At 34.6% G+C, this 8777-nt stretch overlaps 1 long non-coding RNA gene across 1 annotated transcript; it reads right to left on the bottom strand.

Moving 5' to 3' along the window:
* Positions 1 to 315: 315 nt before the first annotated feature.
* On the bottom strand, positions 316 to 3586 carry LOC145563861 (uncharacterized). The gene is made up of 3 exons (XR_014094642.1): positions 3449 to 3586; positions 2053 to 2217; positions 316 to 761 (listed from the first exon to the last, which is right to left on the bottom strand). It is a non-coding gene; the product is annotated as an uncharacterized LOC145563861 (long non-coding RNA).
* Positions 3587 to 8777: the final 5191 nt, after the last annotated feature.

The following is an 8777-nucleotide window of genomic DNA, read 5'->3' as shown; positions in this document are numbered from 1 at the left end:
ACTTTTGTGACTACGAGACCAAACTTTTGCGACTACATAGACTAATTTCTTGCGACGGATTTGCAACTATTAAGGCTAATTTTTATCACGACGGATTAGCGACTACATACGAGACCAAACTTTTGCGACTACAAAGACTAATTTTTTGCGACAGATTCCCGACTACTGAGACTAATTATTTTGCAACTAACTAATCAGTCTCTAAAACAAATCTACAGTCTCTAAATTTTTACGACTGATTATCAATATTTGGAGACCATAATTTAGCGACGACTAATATCAATCACCAAAAAAAAAAAGGTACCCACGCATAAATTCAAATAACCAAAATGTTAATTTTATTCAAATATCCAAATTATTATCAATTTTGTATCAATGTATTAATAAACAGTATTATAAACCATATGATTGATTGTTTCAAAAATCATCTTCCACATCAAGGAAGCTACTTCCAATAAGAACTAATGACGATATACAAGCCTCTAAAAATTAAAGATCGGTTGTGCATAGCTAATTTTTCCTTCTTCCATGTAGCTTTTTTGATCTCATGATTTTCGACAATTTCCTTTGCATATTTTAAGCTTTCTGCCGGTAATTTTTGGCTTTTTTCTGCCTTGTTATGGTGTTCTTCAACCATCTTCTTTAATTCTTCAACTTGAGAGCTTAGTTGAGAAATCATGGAAGGAGTAGAAGATGATGCAGTACGGTGAGAAGTTCAACACCTTCCTATTCCTTGTATCCAACTTATGCTGAGATTCATTCTAACAGCAACAGATGAGATATTTCAGGAAGTAGAAGATTAAATACACAAAGAGTCGGCAAAAGAAGACATTGCATGTTGAACGAAATTAAACAAATACAATACTACTAATTCAATAATTCATTAGTTTGGGCCACTGGTAGAAAAAATGACATTTGCTACGATTTTTTTAGGGGTATTTTCTACGATTCTGAACCGTAGAACTAGTGGGCATAGCAAGGAGCGAGAATATAATTCTAGATATTTGAAAGGGAAATAAACAAAGAGTGTACAAAAAAATAGAAAAATGATAGTATAAAACAACAAAAAGGTCACCTCTTGAACTTATCCACCATTGTAATCTGACTAACAGCAAAGGAGGGGAAAAAGGCAGCAGCAGCCAGTAAGGGGGGAAAGTACATCAGGGAAGCATGCAGGGTGAGGGAAAGGTAGTAACAGCCAGCAGGGGGGAAAGAAAAAAAGGAAAAAAAAACAATTTACTGTCCAAGTGAAACTAAATGAGCAGTCACAGGATTTGAAGCAGAGATATGCATTCATCGACTCCTTAAGTGCCATCACAACCATGTCCCCTACAATAGCACCCCCTCGAAACTTCTCTTGGTACCTTTTAAATAGATCTCTGTAACATGTGTTTCAGGTAGCAATTCAGTTTCCATAAGTTCTTATATACACCCATACTACTAAAACATAGTACTGATGATATCCCCAACCCCAAAAATAGAAAAAGGGGCACATAAAAAATAAAACAAAGTACTATCATTATTAAGGATGTGAGAGGCTTCATATTTACAAGTATAATGTAGCCAGTCATTTCAGCTAAAATCTAAAATATCCGTATAATGTCTAAACTAGCAAAGCAGTCTACAACAACTATTTCTATCAAGCCAAGTTCCAAATGTCACTATACATTGAGCTTTATAAGTTTACATGCACATAATCAGAGATACGCAAGTTCTAAAATTCAAAGCATAATACTATATTTCAGCAACCATTAAAGCAATCAACTCCAATACTTAGGAGTCATGATCAAATTACAACAAATATATAGAAATGAAAGCCTATCTACAATAACCCCTACGGCCCTACATGGAAAAAACAATAACTCACACAAAATAAATTCAAGCAAATTATTAATCGACTAAGCTTTCAACAAGATAACAATGAACACATCAATTTTAAAAAATCCGACATTAAAGATTGAAAGAAACACAATAGCCATTTCACGCAATATTTATCTATAAAGAAAAACAAAACTCAATAAATTATCAAATAAAAGGAATAAAGTTACATACTCAGATGATTAGTATACATCGTCTTGGATTGCCGCATAACCAATAAAAATTTTCCCGGTAACCATATGCTTTAGAAACTTTACTGTACCAAACCAATAATAATTGACTGTACATCCTCTCTTTCCATCGATTTCCATATATATCAAATGTGTAAGCTTTGTTTTTCTGATAAAAATTCCAAACAAAAACAATTAGACAAATTTTTTTTTAAGAAAAACACCTAGAAAACAGAAAATATAACTAAATTAATGGCAAAATAAAAAAGATTTGATTTTTCCAACAAATGCACATTAATTAAAGACTAAAAGAAACAATTCAAGAGCACCCAATTAGAAACATCACAAAAGATCGAAATCAGAGCAAAAATAGCCCAAAGATAGCTGCAAAATAGAGAGCATGTCAAGATAAAATGAGCAAAAAAACAATAATTGCTAAATTAAATGGCAAAAACACTAGAGCAAAGCAAGAAATAACACAAAGTTTTGTGCATTAATGATTGATCCACAATAACCATAGCAGAAACTAGATGATTTGAAAGGGAGGGAAACTTGATAATGCAACCCTTCACTATGGTTTGCAAAACCCAACATATGTAGCATTCAATTTAACCTGATGTATCAATATCCTAAACAACTAATCACATCAACACCTAAATTATAATGTCAGATTGAGAAAGCTTGACTATATCATGGGTATGCAAAAGACTTATAGTTTGTAAATCTGACTAAAATTTCCTGATTCCCAAGCATTTAATGGCACAGGTTTTAACTATCAATCTACAATCTGCAAACATCATTCTTTCAAACCAAACAACCAAAAAATCTTTGGATGGAACAAAATAAAATAAAATGGTGCACTCAACCGTTTGAATTTCAAAGACTACTCCACTAATAAATAATCACTTTTCTCTGCTATTCAAAATTCACCATCTAATTAAACTGTTCCGACAACCGTCGTAGCGCAGGCCAGCACCCACGATCACTGCGCGCAGCACCGCTACCACGCAACATTGCCAGGCTCGCAATAATTTATTGTTTATTTTATTCCTTATTTTTATTTGATTCGAATTATAACATCTCTTTCTGGGGTTATATATGCATAATTTATATGTGAAATCAAAGTTTAAGATAAAATTCTTGTTTAATCTTCTTTTAATCAGACTTGCGATCCTTACATTGAAAATAATTAGGGCTTTTGCATAATCAATAAATTTTAAATGGTTTTTCATTAATTGACTTCAATTAAACCATGAAAACCAGATTAAAATAAAAAATTGGACAAAAAAACTCAATAAACCCTAAAATTCGCAATTTTAAACCCTAAAATTCGCAATTGGTGAATTGCACGAAGAGAAAGATGGAATGGATTGTAGGAAGGGGAAGAATACGTAACTAACCTGGGAGAAAAATGGAAAGGTGGCGCAGCGGCGGCAGAGGAACTACGACGGCGACGGGTTGATTCTCGATCTGAACTTGGCCTTCTGAGAGTTTTTTTTTTATTTTTTTAATTTTTTTTAAGGAAGAAGAGTATGTAAACTCTGTATTATACTGTATTACTGTAGTGACTCAAGGACTAAGAAGTGTAGTTCTTGTTTTTAGCGGAAACTCCTTATCATACTAACTTACTAAGGGTATTTTAATTTCTTTTTTAATAAATTTTAAAAACAATGGTATCAACTAGTACCATATTAGTCGCAAATTTGTTTAAAAAAATAGTTTCAAAAGTATTAACTCTAGCAACTACAATTTAGTCGCAAAAATTATAAGAGTGTTGCATATTAGCGACTACATAGCAACTACTGCAAAATCGGTTGCAAAATTTGCGACTACTCGTCTTTTTCAGTCGCAAAAATTATTTTTGCGACGGATTATTATGGTAGTCGCAAAAAACAGTTGCTAATTAGCGACCGCATAGCAACTACTGCAAAATCGGTTGCAAAATTTGTGACTACTCGTTTTTTTCACCGCAAAAATTATTTTTGCGACTGATTATTACGGTAGTCGCAAAAATCAGTTGCTAATTCCCCTTTTTCTTGTAGTGGATTCAGAATTTTCGAAACATGATCCATGAAAGTAATTGTAGTTCAAATACTATTATTCACTTCATAATTGTCAAGTATAACCATGTGAGCAAGAAAAAACAACAAGTTCAAACTAAATTCGAAGAAAAAATATCAAGAAAGCACTTAAACAAAGAAATGCTCATACAAAGTTCAATACTCCACCATTTTTCATGAAATTTGTTGCAAAACACTCCTTAAACAAAGCATGACAACATGGAAAAACAATTTCAAGAATAATGGATCGAATAAAAAACCCCCAAATTCGAATTTTGGGGTTTAATGGTTCAAAATTCCCTAAACTCAGCCAAAAAACGAAATAAGATTAGCAAAAACTTACATTGGATTGTGGAAAATATTAATAGGGGTTGAGATTTGCTTCCTTTAGCCTCAAAGAGCAAAGAATTCCGAGCTTTGTAGAGTGAGAAAGGGACGAAAATGGAGAAAGAAAGAGGAGAGAGCGAACTGAAATCGCGCTCTTCGATTTCTCTTGTACTGACTTAAATGTCGCGCGTAACTGAATCTGTTGCTTGTGACAGCCCATCGCAACTCAGAACGATACGCGCGCCTGGCCAGCGCGACCTATTGAGTTGCGCGCAGATACTGGTCACTTAAAAGACCGGTACTTTGATTTCGATCCGTTTGATTTATTTCTAATTGTTTTTGCTCGTTATTAGACGTAATGGCGCGCAAATTATCGAAATCTTTTAATTGCTTTGCATCTTGTAGTTTGTTTTCTTCTTTGATAGTTTTTTGCATCATCCTGCATGCACACAGCGCTTTGTGCTGCCATAAGCATACATTTTGGACGTTTTTCGTGAGCGTGTCTTAAAATGTTCCATAGTGGTGCTTTACGTAAAAGCTCCCATAGACAGGTTTGTCATTTTACTGTACTGACTTTATAAATTTCAAGTTCTTTTCTTTCTTTTTGGCATCCACAACGAAAAGGATGGCGTTATCATACATCATAAAATTGTATGGCGTAGGTGTTGCGTAAAATTTCACCTCTTCCCAGCAACGTGATCTACCTCCCGTAACAAAAAGGGTAGAATTTTTAGTCTTTCTATCTTTCTGTAGGAATTAGCTCAAAGAGTCAACTAGCGCGCTGAACCAATCGAGAACAGACACTTCTTGATTGGAAGAAAATACGTTTGTTAGTGAGCTTACTGGCTTACAGAACAGTTAGGGTGTCCGTCCACCCCCTGTATAACGAGCGACATGCGATGTCGCACCTGTTTAGGCACGTGCCCACAATCTTGAGACGCGTGTTTTCGTCTTGTACACAAAACTGCTGAGAGAGTTGCCGATTTTCTTCTCTCTCACTGGATTTGGATATATGCCTCCAGTCCTGAGACATGTATTTCTATCTTGTGGACCCCGAATACCGCGTTTTGGCAAGCGAGTATCAAAACCTCTATTCACGTGTTAGGCTACGAATGCCGAAACACCTCTTCTTTTATCATCTTTTAAACTTGTTAGAATCATAGACTAAAGTTTCAATGACATATCAAGGGACTTTAGATCAACGATGCCATAATTGAGAGGATATCATCCTCTTTACTCTTTTTAAACCGATATCTTCTCAAGACATGACATTACCCAGGACAGCCTTTACTTGTAAAAGCTTTCTACAGTTGCAAAGGATCAATCTAGATTCTTTAGCATGTTAAGACTAGAAAATACTTTTTCAAGCCTTAATAGCTACTTGTCTCAAACACTTAGCGAATCAAGGATCGTTTCGACATCCTTAACATTACTGAAAGATTCTCTATTCTTAGGGAACTTCACAGAATGAGTCTCGGATTTATTTCCTTGGCTACTTTGATCCTCGTATATTCTAGACTCAATCAAAGTGGGGGCTAACTGTAGACATCTACTTTTGGCCTCTTTTCCCGACAGGAAGTCCTATGACGATAAATAAAACCATCTTTGTGTTGGATCAACGTGAAAAATGCTTATGGACAACTAATTGAGCCACAAAAATGCAAAACATCTAGCCTAACCCAAAACAAAATGAATTAAAGTCCAAATTAACTAAGCCCGATCATAATTAGGCTTAAGCCCGAGGTTAAAACCTAATTTTAACGGATTTAGAGGTGCTTAGGTTAAAAATTAAAGCTGCCGCAGAAAAACCTGCGCGCATCTCAATGAGTCGCGCAAGTCTGGCGCTCGCAACTCACAAGGTTGCGTGTGACACCTAGCGCAACCTCTAGTGATGCGCTTGCGAAAGATTCAGAATTTCATAAAAATATAAAATCGAATCTTACCATAATACCGTGCGCAAGACATCCAGTTACGCTACCCTTAGCAACGCATTTGTATCACTTGCGCTGGGCTGTCGCGCGCAACCCATTCAGATGCGCGCGACACCTGCTGCGAAAGAGCACTCAAAACCCTAAATGCATCCATTCCCTATAAATAGAGGCTTAATACGAGGCTTAAATAGACTGGAATGAACCCGAAACTCTGGCAGAAACTTTGTGAACTTGTGTACTCTTAACCCTCTTGTCCTAAACACTCACCCCTTTACTAGTTGTTACTACGGTGGAGGTTCCCGAACAAGAAGGAGTCCATAAGTGTTCTAAACGAAGATCTAGCAAGGAGAAGTGGTAAATTCCTAGGCACTTAGATCAATCATCTTTTTCATTTGTTTAAACAAACCTTTAATTGATTAATTAGTGTTGTTTGACCATTTTAAACAAACTTTTAATTAATTTATTTCACATAGTATCTTATGTTAAATAAAGAATAGAATTGAATAATTAATTGTTGTTTGATCACCTAAGACAAGGCAAATATTGTTTATTTCTTGTTCTTTTTCACGAATATTGATTAAATAAGAATAACGACTTTTGCAATGTAATTCCTATGTGATTAATGCTTGTAAAGAAAATCAACTAACTTAGTTTTTAAGTATCACGTTGCATATATTGTTTGGTAATGAAATTGTGAAAAAGGAAGAGCTAGTAGAGGCCGCACTAGGGCTAGGATAGCAATTCCCCCCTAAAGGGAACGTAATCGTGGTACCCTCGCTCTCGAACTCATTTCTGGTACACGTAAACCAATTTGGGCATGGGTAAACTTACGATTCATGCTAAATATCCCTTAAACTCTACTTGGGGGAAATGCATGAATGAGGTTTATGAGTTTTCTTAAAACTCATTGGCGACTCCTTACTTGTTTCTTATAAAAAAAACGTAATGATAGGATCAACTCTAATTCAAGGTCCCCCAAACAGTCAGGAATTCAAATCCTAATACACCCTAACAAGTGTAAAGTCCTAGGCTTTTAAGGGCCATGGGCATATAAGGAGAAGGATCCCCTACGATGGGCACACCCTCCTTACAATATGTCTCATCTTGTATATGTTATTAAGTTATTGTTTGACTTGTATGTTGTATTGCCTATATGTCTGCTTCTATGCTTTACCCTACGCTTAGCTTTGTGTTTCTACAAGTTTTGGGATAACTGCTAGGTACTCGCCGCTGATTGTGGAACCTAAATGTTATTTGCAGGTGAAGAGTAGTTCCTATTGAGTCGGGGCTGAGAGCAGAGTGTTAGTTTGTTTTTGGAAGTTTTATAGACTTTCTTTTGTTATCTTTTAAACTTCTCTTTTTGGGATAGTCGGTTTGAGGTTGTTCTGTCACGTTCAAAGTTTTCTTTAATCAATTTTTTTATATTTATTTCTATTATTTATTTATTCCCTTTAGTTTTTAGTAACCTTTAGAGTGACATTTCCGTCTTGACGTTATTTCCGCTAACGTCTCACCTTCTGTTTTAAACGGGGTGTTACAGGCCGCGCTCATTTAATTATTGTAACTAACAATTAATTAAGGTGATTTAAATGGATTTAAGTTTCTGGTTTGCTTTCTAATTAGATTAGAAGCTCGTTCTAATTAGATTTAATCTCGTATTTAAGCTAATTTTGGTTCAAGAACCTAAATTTTGACCCGAAACTAGTGAATTTTGGGTGGAATCAACGTTCTAAATCATTCTTTACCCACATAGTGATTAAAAATGACCTTCCATAAGCCACAATCCACCCAGAAAGTGGTTTTTCGAGGGGTTTTTCGTTTTTGATGAAATTTTTTAAATCTTTAAACCTTGATTAATTATGGCATGTTAATGGTAGATTATGTGTATGGTTACATAATTAATCTACTACAATATAAAGCCCTTTTAAACATGATTATAAAGTTATAATATGTGCTTAATTTGGTTGGCTCTTTTTCACATAAACTTGTTATTTTACATTCTAGCAAATTAATTTCTTCAAGTGTGGATATTTAAGGTGAATTTGTAATTTTGAAGCCCCTAAAATGTTAAAGTACCAATCTTTAATCTTTTATTTGGTTGGATCTTTACTTTCTAGATTCCATGTTGAACTAATCTTGGATTTAATCATTTTACAAGTTGATTAAAGTCATAAAGGTTCAAACTTGTGATTGATTTGTGATTGAAAATTGATTAATCTTCATATTGTAAGATGTGATCTTTTCAAATAAACACAAGTTAGTGTTGGAAAATTTTCATTAGATGATTGTGTTTATTTTTCCAACTTCTTTTATTTTTGTCAAAGCTCCTTTTTTATTTATGTTTTGGTTGAATTAATTGTGAGATTAGCCCTTCAATCTTGTAGCATCAACTTGAACAAAAAATAATTTAA

The sequence above is a fragment of the Chenopodium album genome, chromosome 10 (assembly GCF_948465745.1).
Source record: "Chenopodium album chromosome 10, dcCheAlbu1.1, whole genome shotgun sequence".
In the NCBI taxonomy this organism is placed as follows: Eukaryota; Viridiplantae; Streptophyta; class Magnoliopsida; order Caryophyllales; family Amaranthaceae; genus Chenopodium; species Chenopodium album.
The sequence above is the reverse complement of the archived record's forward strand: the minus strand, read 5'-3'. Positions and strand labels throughout refer to the sequence as shown.